This window comes from Hemitrygon akajei, chromosome 2 (assembly GCF_048418815.1).
Source record: "Hemitrygon akajei chromosome 2, sHemAka1.3, whole genome shotgun sequence".
NCBI lineage: Eukaryota > Metazoa > Chordata > Chondrichthyes > Myliobatiformes > Dasyatidae > Hemitrygon > Hemitrygon akajei.
Window position 1 is genome coordinate 187,933,506 of NC_133125.1, and position 16,125 is coordinate 187,949,630.

Genomic DNA, 16,125 nt, shown 5'->3' on the forward strand with positions numbered 1-16,125 from the left:
GTCACTGACACTTGCGGGCTGCCCCCAGTACATCCTCGGACTGTGTCGGTCACTGACACTTGCGGGCTGCCCCCAGTACATCCTCGGACTGTGTCGGTCACTGACGCTTGCGGGCTGCCCCCAGTACATCCTCGGACTGTGTCGGTCACTGACACTTGCGGGCTGCCCCCAGTACATCTTCGGACTGTGTCGGTCACTGACACTTGCGGGCTGCCCCCAGTACATCCTCGGACTGTGTCGGTCACTGACACTTGCGGGCTGCCCCCAACATCCTTGGACTGTGTCGGTCACTGACACTTGCGGGCTGCCCCCGGTACATCCTCGGACTGTGTCGGTCACTGACACTTGCGGGCTGCCCCCAGTACATCCTCGGACTGTGTCGGTCACTGACACTTACGGGCTGCCCCCAGTACATCCTCGGACTGTGTCGGTCACTGACACTTGCGGGCTGCCCCCAGTACATCCTCGGACTGTGTCGGTCACTGACGCTTGCGGGCTGCCCCCAGTACATCCTCGGACTGTGTCGGTCACTGACACTTGCGGGCTGCCCCCAGTACATCCTCGGACTGTGTCGGTCACTGACACTTGCGGGCTGCCCCCAACATCCTTGGACTGTGTCGGTCACTGACACTTGCGGGCTGCCCCCGGTACATCCTCGGACTGTGTCGGTCACTGACACTTGCGGGCTGCCCCCGGTACATCCTCGGACTGTGTCGGTCACTGACACTTGCGGGCTGCCCCCGTACATCCTCGGACTGTGTCGGTCACTGACATTTGCGGGCTGCCCCCGGTACATCCTCGGACTGTGTCGGTCACTGACACTTGCGGGCTGCCCCCAGTACATCCTCGGACTGTGTCGGTCACTGACACTTGCGGGCTGCCCCCAGTACATCCTCGGACTGTGTCGGTCACTGACTCTTGCGGGCTGCCCCCAACATCCTCGGACTGTGTCGGTCACTGACACTTGCGGGCTGCCCCCAACATCCTCGGACTGTGTCGGTCACTGACACTTGCGGGCTGCCCCCAGTACATCCTCGGACTGTGTCGGTCACTGACACTTGCGGGCTGCCCCCAGTACATCCTCGGACTGTGTCAGTCACTGACACTTGCGGGCTGCCCCCAGTACAGCCTCGGACTGTGTCAGTCACTGACACTTGCGGGCTGCCCCCAGTACAGCCTCGGACTGTGTCGGTCACTGACACTTGCGGGCTGCCCCCAGTACATCCTCGGACTGTGTCGGTCACTGACACTTGCGGGCTGCCCCCAGTACATCCTCGGACTGTGTCGGTCACTGACACTTGCGGGCTGCCCCCAGTACATCCTCGGACTGTGTCGGTTGTTTACGGAAACAACGTATTTCAAAGTGTGTTTCAATTTAAGCAATAAAGCTGCTCTTATCTTTACTTGAAACAAGGCAGAGTTGATTTTCTAGACGGAGAGCAAATTCAGAAATCAGAGGTGCCAAGGGACCCGAGAGTCCTTGTACAGAACTCCCTAAAGATAACTTGGAGGTTGAATCGGTAGTAAGGAAGGCAAATGCAATGTTGGCATTCATTTTCAGAGGATTGGAATATAAAATCGAGGATCTACTGTAATGCTGAGTCTAAGTAGGTTATTGGTTCAACAGTATTTGGAGTACTAGCAGTTTTGGACATCATATTTAAGAAAGGGCGTGCTAGCATTGGAGAGGGTCCAGAGGAGGTTCAGAAAATTGATCCAGGGGATGAAAGGGTTAATGTATGAGAAGCATTTGACAATTCTGGTCCTATACTCCCTGGACTTTAGAGGAATGGGCGGGCGGAGGGAGGGGAATCTCATTGAAACCTTCCGAATATTGAAAGGTACAGAGAGTGAATGGCAAGAGGATGTTTCCAATAGGGGGAGAGTCTATGACCGGAGGAATTAATTGCCACTGATGCCCACTGAGGCCAAGCCATTGGTTATATTTTGAGTGGAGGTTGAAAGGTTAGCGAGGTTGTCAAACATTACAGTGAGAGACAGATGAGTAGGGTTTGACAGGGAACGTAAATCAGCCATTATCAAGGTCAACTTTATTGTTACCCAAGTTACACAAGCAAATGAAACAATGTTCCTCAGGACCATGGAGCACCTAGAAAACATATCAGACACAACAAAAACAAAATATTATCAAAAAACCAAAATATTACCACAAATAAGTAACAAACTAATGAAAAGGCGTGTGAGGTGTGTAGCGCAGGCCAACTGTCACCGGGTTCTGATATGGCCAAGTGTGGATTGAGAGACACTGAAGCTGGTCAATATTTCAGTCTTTAATGCGAAGTATGTTAAAGGGAAAAAGAAAACAATGAACACTAGACCAAACAGGGCCGTTGAGTGAAACACTCAAATGGAAAACGAGGCCGGCACTGCGGCTGAAAAGAGCAACTAAGAATAAAACGAATCCCGCTCATCTTCAGAGTCAGTTGACTCGACAGTTAATCCGGCAACTCTTTCAAGAATAAAACAGACACGGAATCTGAACTTATCAAAATAAACAAAATAAACTTAAACAGAAAGCACCAGGAAATCGCATTACAAAGATGAGTCGCTTGAGAAAAACACAAGAAACTCTAAAACCATTCATAACTGTTAAGTACAAATTAACCAATTCAGGTGCTCTGAAAACTCCAGAGCCCAAACGCTCTGATGCCCTGCACAGGCCTGAAGAACTACAGAACACCTCTCCCTACTTGAGTGAGGCTTGGGAACCCCAACAGACTGAGAGACCAGGGAATCCTGAGGGGCCTGGGTAACTCAACAGACGGAGATCAAGAAACATCGGGCGGGGCCGAGTGGGAGGTTTGGGAGTCCGAGATGGAGGACGTTGAAAAACCCTAAACACATTAAGCCTTGGAAGCGATCGGAAAAAGTAAACCCTGGGAACATAGAGAAAACTCCTTGGGAAACCTTGAAACCTAGAGAAGGAACCTTTTCAAATCTCGATGAGTGTTCTATCTTTCACATTTCCCCCCCAGAGACAGTTGGGATATACTCCTAGTTTTACAGATCAAGACGGCAGAGACAGCTTTCTTTCATCGCTAAGCCACGTGGTTCTCTGTCGATCTGTTTAATTTGCTACATGAAAGTTCAATTTTTCCAGTCTGTATCATGACTTCCACCAAGGGGTTAAAATACTCCTGATAGGGTTACTTTCCTTGTGTGCTTGCACACTCCAGCCAGGAATCAGCTTTTGGAGTAGGGCTCTTCCAGAATCCACACTCGCGATTTTGAATCAGTTGATAAACTTGCTTGAAGCGCTCATTTGTTATACAGAACTGAGTCATGGGACCGCAAAGCTGGGAACCTGAGTACTTATGACTTGCAAAGCTTGGAATGGGTACCGGAGAAACTCAACGCAGACCAGGGAAGCTCTGTCTGGAGACTCGGAAGTGTCGGAATGTAGGGCCAGGACATGCACTGAGAATAAAGACACCTTCTCCTCAAGCCACCAATATCAAAACGTCACTGGGTCCATTACTTGGCAAGAACCTTCTGTCAGACTGACGACAGAGGCAAGAGTTCATAGACAGGAATTCCAACGGAACATTGTTGCCTGGACCAATCACTCTGGCCAATGAGCCTCATGGCCAGGATCAGCTGCTCTCTCTCCGCTGGCTTCATCTTTGCGTGGTCAAGACTTGCTGTCACCAGGTTTGGTTATGGCCCAAGCGCGGAGTGAAAGACACTGACGCGGGTCGATATTTCACAGATTTCAATGCGAACAATCTTAAAGGGGAAAAGAAAACAATAAACGCTGGGCCGAACAGGTCGTCGAGTAAAACACTCAAATGGAAAACGAAGCCGCTAAAAAGAGCAACAAAGAATAAACAGAAAGCCGCTCGTCTCAGTTGACTCGACAATCCAATTTACGAAGCAAGGAGGCGTGCAGATAACGAGGCGTAGCTGTGTCCAAGTCTCGACACTTACTACCTCAGAATGAATGGAGTTAAATACTATCACAATGAAAAATAATTAGCTGACGCGTGCATATTTACGGGTGCAGTTGCCGAATCCGTGCTTGTGACACCAACAGTCAACAGCTCGCTGTCCTAGTTACAAGGCCTGAGTGGTAACTGTGTATTCATCATCTCACAGCCTGAGTGTAGAAATTGTTACCCAGTCTGGCAGTCCTGGTCCTCCTGGTCCTGTGCCTCCCTCCTGGTGACAGGGAGTCAAACAGATTGTGGGATGGGTAATAGGGATAGAACACAGAACATATAAATTTACAGCACATTACAGGCCTTTCGGCCCACAACGTTGTGCCTACGATGTAACCAACTCTATTAACTGCCTAGAATTTCCCTGGTGCATAGCCCGCTATTTTTCTGAGCTCCATGTACCTGTCTAAGAGGCTCTTAAAAGACCCTATTGTATCCACTTCCACCACCGCCACTGGCAGCCCGTTCCACTCGCCCAGCACTCTGCGTAAAAAAAACTTACCCCTGACATCTCCTCTGTACTTATTTCCAAGCACCCTAAAACTGTGCTGCCTCGTGTTATCCATTCAGCTCTGGGGAAAAGCCTCTGGCCATCAACACAATCAATGCCCCTCATCATCTTATACACCTCTATCAGGTCACCTCTCATCCTCCGTCACTCCAAGGAGGGAGGGCCAAGTGCATTCAATCTATTCTCATAAGGAACACAATTCAGGCAGCATCCTTGTAAATCTCCTCTTCACTCTCTCTATAGCATCCACATATTTCCTGTAGCGAGGTGACCAGAACTGAAAACAGGATTCTAAGTGGGATCTGACCAAGCTCTTTTATAGATGTTCGAACACCTCACGGCTCTAGAACTCAATCCCACGTCTGATCAATTCCAACACACAATACACCTTTTAAGAACACGTCAACCTGCGCAGCAGCTTTGTGTGTCCAATTCACATGGATCCCACGATCTCTCAGATCCTCCACACTGCCAAGAGTCTTACCATTTATATTATATTCGTTCTTCAGATTGGACCTACCAAAATGAACCACTTCACACTTATTTGGGTTGAAGTCCATCTGCCACTTCTCAGCGCAGTTCTGCATCCTATCGATGTCCCGCTGTAACCTCCAACAACCCTCCAGACAATCCACAACACCCCCAACCTTTGTGTCATCAGCAAACTTACTAACTCAACCTTCTGCCACTACTTCACCAGGTCATTTATAAAAATCACAAAGAGGAGGGGTCCCAAAACAGATCCCTGTGGAACACCCTGCGGACCTCCATGCAGAATATGAACCATCTACAACCACTGTTTGCCTTCTGTGGGCAAGCCAATTCTGGATCAATCAAGCAAGATCTCCTTGGAGCCCATACCTCCTTACTCTCTGAAGGAGCCTAGAATGGGAAACCTTATCAAATGCCTCACTGAAATCCATATACACTACATACACTGCTCTACTGCCATCGATGTGTTTTGTTACATCCTCAAAAAATTCAATCAGGCTCATAAGGGATGATCTGCCCTTGACAAAACCATGTTGACTATCCCTAATCAGATCATGTAACTCCAAATGCATATAAATCCTGCCTCTCAGGACATTCCTCCACAACTTGCCCACCACTGAAGTCAGGCTCATTGGGCTATAATTTTCTAGGTTATCTCTACTCCATTTCTTGAATAAGGGAACAACATTTGCAACCCTCCAATCGTCCAGTCCTATTTCCATCCCTACTGATGACGCAAAGATTATTGCAAGAGGCTCAACAGTCTCCTCCCTCGCTTCCCATAGTAGCCTGGGGTATATCTCACCCGGTCCTGGTGACATATTTAACTTAGCAAAGCAGCAATGGCTGGAGTTTCTGTGGAAAATGAGGAAAGTGCCAGACAGATATATTCCGAATAAGAAGAAATTTTCAAAGGGAAGAGGGACATTACCTTGGCTGACAAGTGAAGTCAGAGCCAAAGTAAAGGCAAAAGGAAGCCAAAGATAGTGGGAAGACAGAGGATTGGGAAGCTTTTAAAAACTTGCAGAAAGAAACTAAGAAGGTCATTCAGAAGGAAAAGATGAATTATGAGAAGAAGCTGGCGACTAATATCAAAGAAGATACGAAAAACGTTTTTAAGTATATAAAGGGTAAAAGAGAGTTCAGGGTAGATATAGGATCAATAGAAAATGATGCTGGAGATATTGTAATGAGAGATGCAGAGATGGCAGAGGAACTGAATGAGTATTTTACATCAGTCTTCACAGTGGAAGATATCTGCAGTATACCAGACATTCAGGAATGTCAGTGAAGTGAAGTTTGTGCTGTGAAAACTACAACTGAGAAGTTGCTCAGGAAGCTTAATGTCCTGAAGATGGATAAATCTCCTGGACCTGATGGAATGCAGCCTCGGCTTCTGAAGGAAGTAGCTGGAGAGATTGTGGAGGCATTAACGATGATCTTTCAAGAATCGATAGATTCTGACATTGTACCAGATGACTGGAAAATTGCAAATGTTACTCTGCTATTTAAGAAGGGTGGAGGGCAGCTGAAAGGAAATGAGAGACCTGTTAGCCTGATGTCAGTGGTTGTGAATTTGTTGGAATTGATTGGCAGGGATGAGATTACAGAATACCTGGAGGCAGATGACAAGATAGACAAAAACCAGCATGGTTTCCTGAAAGGAAAATCCTATCTGATGAACCTACTGCAATTCTTTGAGGAAATTACAAGCAGGGTAGACAAAGGAGATGCAGTAGGCATGGTGAACTATGCTTTCCAGAAGGCCTTTGACAAGGTGCCGCACAGGAGCCTGCTTAGCAAGGTAAGAGCCCATGTTATTACCAGGAAGTTACTAGCATGGGTGGAGCATTGGCTGGTTGGCAGATAACAGAGAGTGGGAATAAAGGGATCCTATTCTGGCTGGCTGCCGGTTACTAGTGGAGTTCCACAGGGGTCGGTGTTGGGACCGCTGCTTCTTACGATGAATGCCAATGATTTAGACTGCAGTATTAATAAATTTCTGGTTAAATTTGCCGATGATCCAAAGATAGGTGGAGGAGCATGTAGTGTTGAGGAAACAGAGAGCCTGCAGAAAGACTTAGATAGTCTAGGGGAATGGAAAAAGAAGTGGCAAATGAAATACAATGCTGGAAAGTGTATGGTCATGAACTTTGGTGGAAGAAATAAATGGGAAGACTATCATTTAGATGGAGAGAGAATTCTAAATGCAGAGATGCAAAGGGACTTGGGAGTCCTTGTGCAAATACCCTGAAAGTTAGGCTCTAGGTTGAGTCGGTTGTGAAGAAGGCTATTACAATGTTGGCATTCATTTCTAGAGGTATAGAATATAAGAGCAGGGATGTGATGTTGAGGCTCTATAAGGCACTCGTGAGACCACACTTGGAGTATTGTGTGCAGTTTTGGGCTCCTTATTTTAGAAAGGATACACTGACATTGGAGAGGGTCCAGAGAAGATTCACGAGAATGATTCCAGGAATGAAAGGGTTAACGTATGAGGAACGTCTGGCAGCTCTTGGGCTGTATTCCCTGGAGTTCAGGAGAATGAGAGAAGAGCTCATGGAAAATAATGTTAAAAGGCCTGAACAGATTAGGAATGACAAAGTTATTTCCCATGGTAGAGGATTCTAGGACAAGTAGGCATGACCAGGTTTGAGGGACGTCCTTTTAGAAGAGATGCTAAATTACTTTAGTCAGATGGTGGTAAATCTGTGGAATTTGTTGCCACGAGCGGCTGTGGAGGCCAAGTCATTGGGTGTGTTTAAGGCAGAGATCGATAGGTTCCTGATCAGCCAGGGGATCAAAGGGCATGGGGTGAAAGCAGGGGAGTGGGGATGACTGGAAGAATTGGATCAGCCCGTGATTGAATAGTGGAACAGACTCGATGGGCTGAATGGCCTACTTCTGCCCCTTTATCTTATGGTCTTATTGTCTTATGTTTCATGTGCATACATTTGTCAAAATGTCTTTTAAATGGTGTAGTTACCTGCCAGTGTCACCTCCTGTGGTAGCTCGTCCGATACACCCACCACCTTTTCTGTGTAAACATTACCCGCAGGGCCCCTTTTAATTTTTTCCCCTCTTGCCTCACTTCCACAAACTTACTAACCACACACCTACACTCATCAAATTCATTAACATGAATAACAATCAGAATGGAGGCAGCAACGATGCCCGTGGTTCAGCGCTGGTCACGGACATCCAGTGTGAAAAACAACCCTCCACTACCACCCTCTGCCTCCAACGACAAACCAGTTTTGTATCAGCTCACCCAGGACCTCATGCCACAGGGGCTGTTCCTGTGTGGCAAAGTTTGATAATTTGATGTTCAAATTATCTCAGCAAAGCCCCAGCAACTTCTTCCTTGGCTTCCCCACAAGGTCTGAGGACGGTCTTGATCAGGCCCCAGGAGTTCATCCAGCTTTATGTGTTTAAGACTTCCAGCATCATCTCTTGTTTGTCGTGTTTCAGGACAATACTATTTATTTTCTTCCAAAAATTCACCAGGTCCATTCCAGTAAACGCTGACGAGGGGAACCAGACCTCACTCGTCCCTCTTTGCTCCACACACAGACACTGAAGGAGAACTTTTCTCTCACTATTTCTCTTCAGATCAATAGACAGACTGAACTGAGGGAGGATAGAAAGGGCCGAGGGTAAGAGGAGTGGAACAGGAGGGTGTTCCCAAGTAAACAGACATCTTGTGAGTGATGATCCTGAAGAGAGTTTGGAGGGGTTCGGGATCAGCATGTTCCTGTTGGAGTGAAGGTCAGCACTGATGGGATGAGGGAACCCTGGCTGACGAGGGTCATTCAGACTCTGAGCAGGAAAATGATGGATTTGTTTGTCAGGTGAAAATAACTGGGATGGAGCAATTCCCTTGCGAAAATGAAGGAATGTAGGAGTACACTGAAGAGAGGAATCGGGAGGGCAAAAAGAAGACACAGATTATTTAGCAGATTCTGTGAATCTGTTGGAAGAAAAAGAGTAATTAGTGATGTGTCCGTTGACGGATCAGTTTGAAGCTGGGGGTTTCAGTGAGGAGAATAGTAATGTCCTGAAACATAACACCCTGTTTCAACTTTGACCCTCTCACTTTAAAGCTTTATCCTCTACTAGTGTCCTCAGAGAGATTACACTGCTGGGCCTGTCCCAAAGTTAGAAGAATAAGAGGTGGTGTGACCGGGACAGACACAGTCTCTCAGGGTATTGACAGAGCAGAGGCAGGAATGATGTTTCACCCGCCTGGCGTGTGGAATCAGAGTCACAGACTCAGAATAACAGGACTGAGATGAGAAATTTTCCCACCCAGAATGTAGTGAAACTCTGGAATTCGCTCCACAAGGTTTCTCGATTTCTGGGGCTCCGTGATGATGGGGGTTGTGCAGGAAAATTGGCTCTGAGGTCAAAGGTCAGATGTTCTGAGTGAAGGACAGGACAGACACGAAGGGCCGAAGAGCCACATCTGCAGCTATTTCTTAATACACATATCTACATTTGCGCCATTTAATATTTTGTCCTTCGGTATGTTTGATTACACAGGGGTAACCAATGCACTCTGTGTAGAACATCCTCTGTCCCCCGTGTTCACTGTATTTTTCAAAGTAAATTTATTATCAAACTACATATGTCACCATATACAAACCTGAGATTCATTTTCTTGTGGGCATACTCAATAAATCCAACAATCACAACAGAATCAATGAAAGATTGCACAAACAGGGCAGACAACCAGTGTGCAAAAGACAACAAACTGCCAATACAAAGAGAACAAAAAACAAGAAATAGTAATAAATAAATAAACAAACAAACAAACAAATAAATAAATAGATGGATAGATAGATAAATAAATAAATAAGGAATAAATATCAAGATCATGAGATGAGGTGTACTTGAAAGTGAGTCCAGAGGTTGTGGGAACAGTTCAGTGATGGGGCGAGTGAATTTGAAGTTATCTGAACTGGATCATGTGGGTCCTGATGGCAGCAGTGGGAAGAGAGCATGGGCCGGGTGGTGGGGGTTAGGGTTAGGGTGAATCTGAACTGGATCATGTGGGTCCTGATGGCAGCAGTGGGAAGAGAGCATGGGCCGGGTGGTGGGGGTTAGGGTTAGGGTGAATCTGAACTGGATCATGTGGGTCCTGATGGCAGCAGTGGGAAGAGAGCATGGGCCGGGTGGTGGGGGTTAGGGTTAGGGTGAATCTGAACTGGATCATGTGGGTCCTGATGGCAGCAGTGGGAAGAGAGCATGGGCCGGGTGGTGGGGGTTAGGGTTAGGGTGAATCTGAACTGGATCATGTGGGTCCTGATGGCAGCAGTGGGAAGAGAGCATGGGCCGGGTGGTGGGGGTTAGGGTTAGGGTGAATCTGAACTGGATCATGTGGGTCCTGATGGCAGCAGTGGGAAGAGAGCATGGGCCGGGTGGTGGGGGTTAGGGTGAATCTGAACTGGATCATGTGGGTCCTGATGGCAGCAGTGGGAAGAGAGCATGGGCCGGGTGGTGGGGGTTAGGGTGAATCTGAATTGGATCATGTGGGTCCTGATGGCAGCAGTGGGAAGAGAGCATGGGCCGGGTGGTGGGGGTGTGCAGCTTTCCTGCAACAATGGTCTGTGTAGATGTGCTCAGTGCTGGGGTATTGGTGATTCCAGACCAGACTGTGATGCAGCCAGACAATATGCTCTCCACCACTCACCTATATAAGTTTGTCAAGGTTTTAGATGTTGTGCTGAATCTTGGCAAACCCAGGAGGAAACAGAAACACTGTCTGCTTTCTTCGTAATTGTGCGGGGCCCCAATCAGTTCCTCCGAAATGATAACACTGAGGAATTTAAAGTGGCCGACCCTCTCCACCTCCGATCCTCCAGTGTGGACTGGTTCATGGAGCTCTAGTTTCCTCTTCCCGAAGTCAATAATCAGCTCCTCAGTCTTGCTGACATTCGGAGGTTGTTGTTCTGGTGCCTCTCAGCCAGATTTTCAATCTCCTGCGATATGCTGATTCATCACCACCTTTGACTGGCCTGAGATAGTGGTGTCACCAGCAAACTTAACCCTGGCATTGGAGCTGTGCTCAGCCACACGGTCAGGAGTGTAAATCGAGTTGAGCAGGGTCCAAGAACACAGCCTTGTGGTGCATCTGAGCTGATGGAGATTGTGGAAGAGATGTTGCCAATCAATTGACAAGGGTGGACAAGTGCAGAAATTGAGGATCCAATTGCACAAGAAGTTATTGAGGCCAAGATCTTGAAGCTTAGTGATTAGTTTTGAGAGGATGACAGTATTGAATGCTGAGCTGGCTTCGATAAAGAGCATCCTGATGTGTCCAGGTGTGGCCTGTATCTGGCCACAACCCTCCATTCCCTGTCTGTTCATGTGTCTGTCTGAATGCCACTGAAATGTTGTTGTTGTATCTGTTTCCACCCCCTCCCGACAACATAGGCACCTACACCGACCATTCTCTGTGTAAAAAATAAACTTGCCTCATCAATCTGCTTTAAACCTTCTCCTCTCACCTTATATTCACTCCCTGTAGTATCTGACTTTCCCACGCTGAGGATAAAGAGACTCTGACTGTCTATAATGCCTGTGTCAGCTCTTGCTGACTTTTCCCTCGACAGCTGCTGAGTCACCGTGTTCCCAGACTTCTGTACCTTGTGTAACGCCCTGGGTCACGTTTTTCCTGTTCTGCGGTAGGTATTTCATTCAGCAGCTCTGTGAGATCAGTCTGTTCTGCTCTCAGCCTGTTCGGCTAATTGTTCAAGATAAGGGATGATGAGGAATGTGTGTCATCCAGTCAGGATGGTGGAACTAGGGGAGGTTTTTCTGGTGAGGGACACTGAAGTTGGGCTTGGGGCTTTTGTTCGGGGGTAGATGAAGAGAGAAGATGCTGGAGGGAACAGGTCGTGAGATTCGATCCGGTGCGGGACCGTGATTCGAGGGTCCGGTGCCGAGACCGATTGAGGATCGGTGAATATGGTGAAACGTTGAGCTCCAACTTGTGAACATTTGACTGACATTTGGAAAACAAAAAGAGAAGGGCTATTTTAATTAGTTTTTCTTTACTAACCCTTTAGTTAAGATAAGGTTCATAAATATATTTCCTTTATTTGAATGCAGTGTACTGTCGGTTACTCCGTGGCACTAATATCTAACAGGGCAGCAAATTACACAGCATCCACACAAACCGGGGTTTGGGTGGGAGAGCCGACTCAATCTCACAAATTTGACGGGACTGGACAGTATCTTCCTGAGATTTTACTGTTATGAGTGATGAATAGACCTGATGGACAATGGGGTACAGAGTTAACCATCCCCCTCCCTGAGAACCATGAACTATTTCTGTTGCTATGCTGCTCATAGGAGAGAGAGACGAAACACAGGCAAAAATATCTGCGACAGATAAGAGAGAGGGAGGCTGCTGATTTATTGTATTGTGACTCTTCCTGGATTGTTTACCTTTCCGTTACAAGGACATTATTTTGCTCGTTAACATTCCTCAGGAGACTGCAGGAGTGGCCTGATTTGATGGACACAGTCATTCAGAGTTGATGGATAGCTGAGACCCCGTTAGTAGGGATAAAAGACGGGTCTGGAGAGACACCCCTCAGACACACCAGTGGACCCTGACTGAGGGTTGTGAACCCACAAAAAGGTGGGGGCATCGGAGACCGAATCAGGAGATCGGTTAGTAAAGCTCTCAGTGTAATGGCAGGACCGGTGGGGACTTGTGTGTGTGTCCACTCATGCCAGAGTGATGAGTCCACCACAGAAGAATGGTCTAGCTGAAGGACGGAGGGGTCATAGCCGAACGACCACAACGGTACAACGGAATCAAAAAGCCACAGAAAGGTTTGCCTGCTGTAGCTGTTACATCTCTCTCTCTCTCTCTCTCTCTCTCTCTCTCTCTCTCTCTCTCTCTCTCTCTCTCTCTCTCTCTCTCTCTCTCTCTCTCTCTCTCCAACGATTACCACACCACAACTATACCTACCTCAGTGCATGAACTGAACTGAACTTTATACTTTTCTATGACAATTCATTTACCCCTAGACATCGATAGAGCTTGTTGATTATTACTTATTATTATTCCTACACTTTTAGGTTTATTATTGCTAACTTGTGTTATATGTATACTTGCATTATTGGTATTGTTTTGCTTACTTCACTAATAAACACTTTTGAATATAGTACCACCAGACTCCAAAGGATACTTCTATCTTTGCTGGTCTGACACCCAGTTACGGGTTACATAACATTACACAGCCAAGGAAATAAGAGGGTTTCGATTGTGATATCCTCAGTCTGTGATGCTCACTCCCTGGTAAGGAGACGGGGGCATGGACCAGAGTAATTCCCCACAACTCCTGCTGGACAGTCGGGAGTGGCGAGTGTGCATTTGGCATCTGTTGACACACTCCGTCCCGACTGGGTGAAAGCAGAGAGTGAGAGCGAATAACTGGAGCAATTCCGCCACCTGCTGGCCGGACAGGGTATAAAGAAAATTATATTTAAGATTCAGTCTGTGTCATTTTCTGATTCAGCTCAGGGTATTCACATATACATTCACAGATAAAGCGGATGCTGCACACGTGTTCAAGGCCACAAGAAAACACCTCATTAGAACCAACACAGATGCAATACGAATAGAAATATCAAAAGTCTGCAGTAGTTGCAGAACAGAAACAAAATAATTCTTATCATTCAACACACACAAAATTTAGGAAGAAGGCCCTGTTCAGAACAAGTGAGACTGGACGTTTAGAGTTTAGTGGTGAAGTCAAGAAGGGAAATGGAAATCAGGAGTTGAATGTTTTCCACACTGTGACGTACAATGTCCAGTCCTGTGGTGATTCCTGCAGACACATCTTTGTCATCGGCACAGCATCAGTCTCCTCACAGCACATTCTCTCCACATCCCGTGTCCCATACCATTAACTGATTTAATAGTTGCAATACATTTACCTTTCACCATCGTATTTACACCTCTGACTATCTTCAGTCCTCAAACTAAACAAAATGAGCTTTTGGAGGAACACCGAGGGTCAGGCAGCATCTGTGCAGAGAAATGGACAATCGACATTTCGGTTTGAGATCCGTCACCTGGACTGCCTCAACCCAGAATATCTTCTGTCCATTTTTCTCCACAAATACTGTCTGACCCTCTGAGTTCCTCAGCTGCTCTATTCTCCGTCCAGATTTCTGCATCCACAGTCTCTGTGTCTCTCTCTTCATGAGAACATAAGGAATCGGAGCAGGAGGCCATTCAGCCCATCGAGTCTGCCCCACCATTCAATAAGATCATGGCTAATCTGTCCATAAACTCAGCTCCATCTACCTGCCTTTCCCCCATGACCCTTAATTCCTTTACTGTGTAAAAACCTACCTAACTCTATCCTAAATATATTTAGTGAAGAAGCCTCAACTGCTTCCCTGGGCAGAGAATTCCACAGGTCCACCACTCTCTGGGAAAAACAGTTTCTCCTCATCTCTGTCCTAAATCTTCTCTCCTGAATCTTGAGGCATTGTCCTCTAGTTCTAGTCTCACCTACCAATGGAAACAACTTTCCTACTTCTATCTTACCTATCTCTTTTGAAATTTGGCATGTTTCTATAAGATTTTCTCTTATTCTTCTGAACTCCAGAGAATATAGTTCCAGGCAACTCAATCTCTCCTCATAGGTTAACCCCTTCATCCCCAGAATCAACCTGGTGAACCTCCTCTGCATTGGTTCCGAAGCCAGTATATCCTTCCTCAAGTATGAAGACCAGAACTGCACACAATACTCCAGGTGCGGACTCACCAGGACCCTGTATAGTTGCAGCATGACCTCCCTGCTCTTGAATTCAATCCCTCTAGCAATGAAGGCCGACATTCTGTTTGCCTTCTTAATAACCTGTTGTACCTGCAAGCCAACATTTTGCGATTCATGAACAAGCACTCCCAAGTCCCTCTGCACAACAGCATGCTGCAATCCTTCACCATTTAAATAATAATCTGCTCTTCTATTATTCCTTCCAAAGTGGATGATCTCGCATTTACCAACGTTGTATTCCATCTGCCAGACCTTGGCCCACTCACATGACCTATCTATATCCCTCTGCAGATTCTCCACGTCCTCTGTACAATGTGTTTTTCCACTCAGTTTAGTGTCATTGGCAAATTTTGCTACGCTACACTCAGTCCCTTTTTCCAAATCATCAATGTAAATGGTAAACAGCTGTGGGCCTGGCACCGACCCCTGCAGCACCCCACTCACCACTGACTGCCAACCCGAGAAACACCCATTTATACCAACTCTCTGCCTTCTATTTGTTAACCAATCCACTATTCACGCCAATACACTTCCTCCGACTCCACGCATCCGTATCTTATTTATCAGCCTCTTGTGCGGCACCTTATCGAACGCGTTCTGGAAATCCAAGTATATGACATCCACCTGTTCCCCTCTATCCACTGCACTCATTATGTCCTCAAAGAACTCCAGTAAGTTTGTCAAACAGGACCTGCCCTTTCTGAATCCATGCTGTGTCTGTCTAATGGAACCACTCCTTTCTAAATGTTTTGCTATTTCTTCCTTAATGACAGCTTCAAGCATTTTCTCGACTAATGATGTTAAGCTAACTGACCTACAGTTGCCCATCTTTTGCCTACATCCTTCTTTAAAAAGTGGCGTGACATTTGCTGTCTTCCAGTCCGCCAGGACCTGCCCAGAGACTAGAGAGTTTTGATAAATGATTGCCAACGCGTCTACTATAACCTCCGCCAATTCCTTAAGCACCCTGGGATGCATCCCATCAGGACCAGGGGACTTACCAACCTTCAGACCCTCTGAATCATTATCTCCTTAGTGACAGTGATCTTATCGAGGTCCTCACCACCCACTTTGTTAGTAACATCCGTCTTTGGCATATTAGATGTGTCCTCCACCATGAAGAGTGACACAAAATAGTCGTTCAATGCCTCAGCCGTTTCCTCATCACTCAATATCAATTTCCCATTCTCATCTTCCAAGGGATGCATGAGCTTTAAATTTGATACTATCTTTTATTTCCTCAGTTATCCAAAGCTGGCTCTCCCCACACTTACTGTTCTTACTTTTGATTGGAATATACTTTTGTTGAGCACTGTGAAAAAATCTATTTGGAAGAATTCCACTGTTCCTTAGCTGT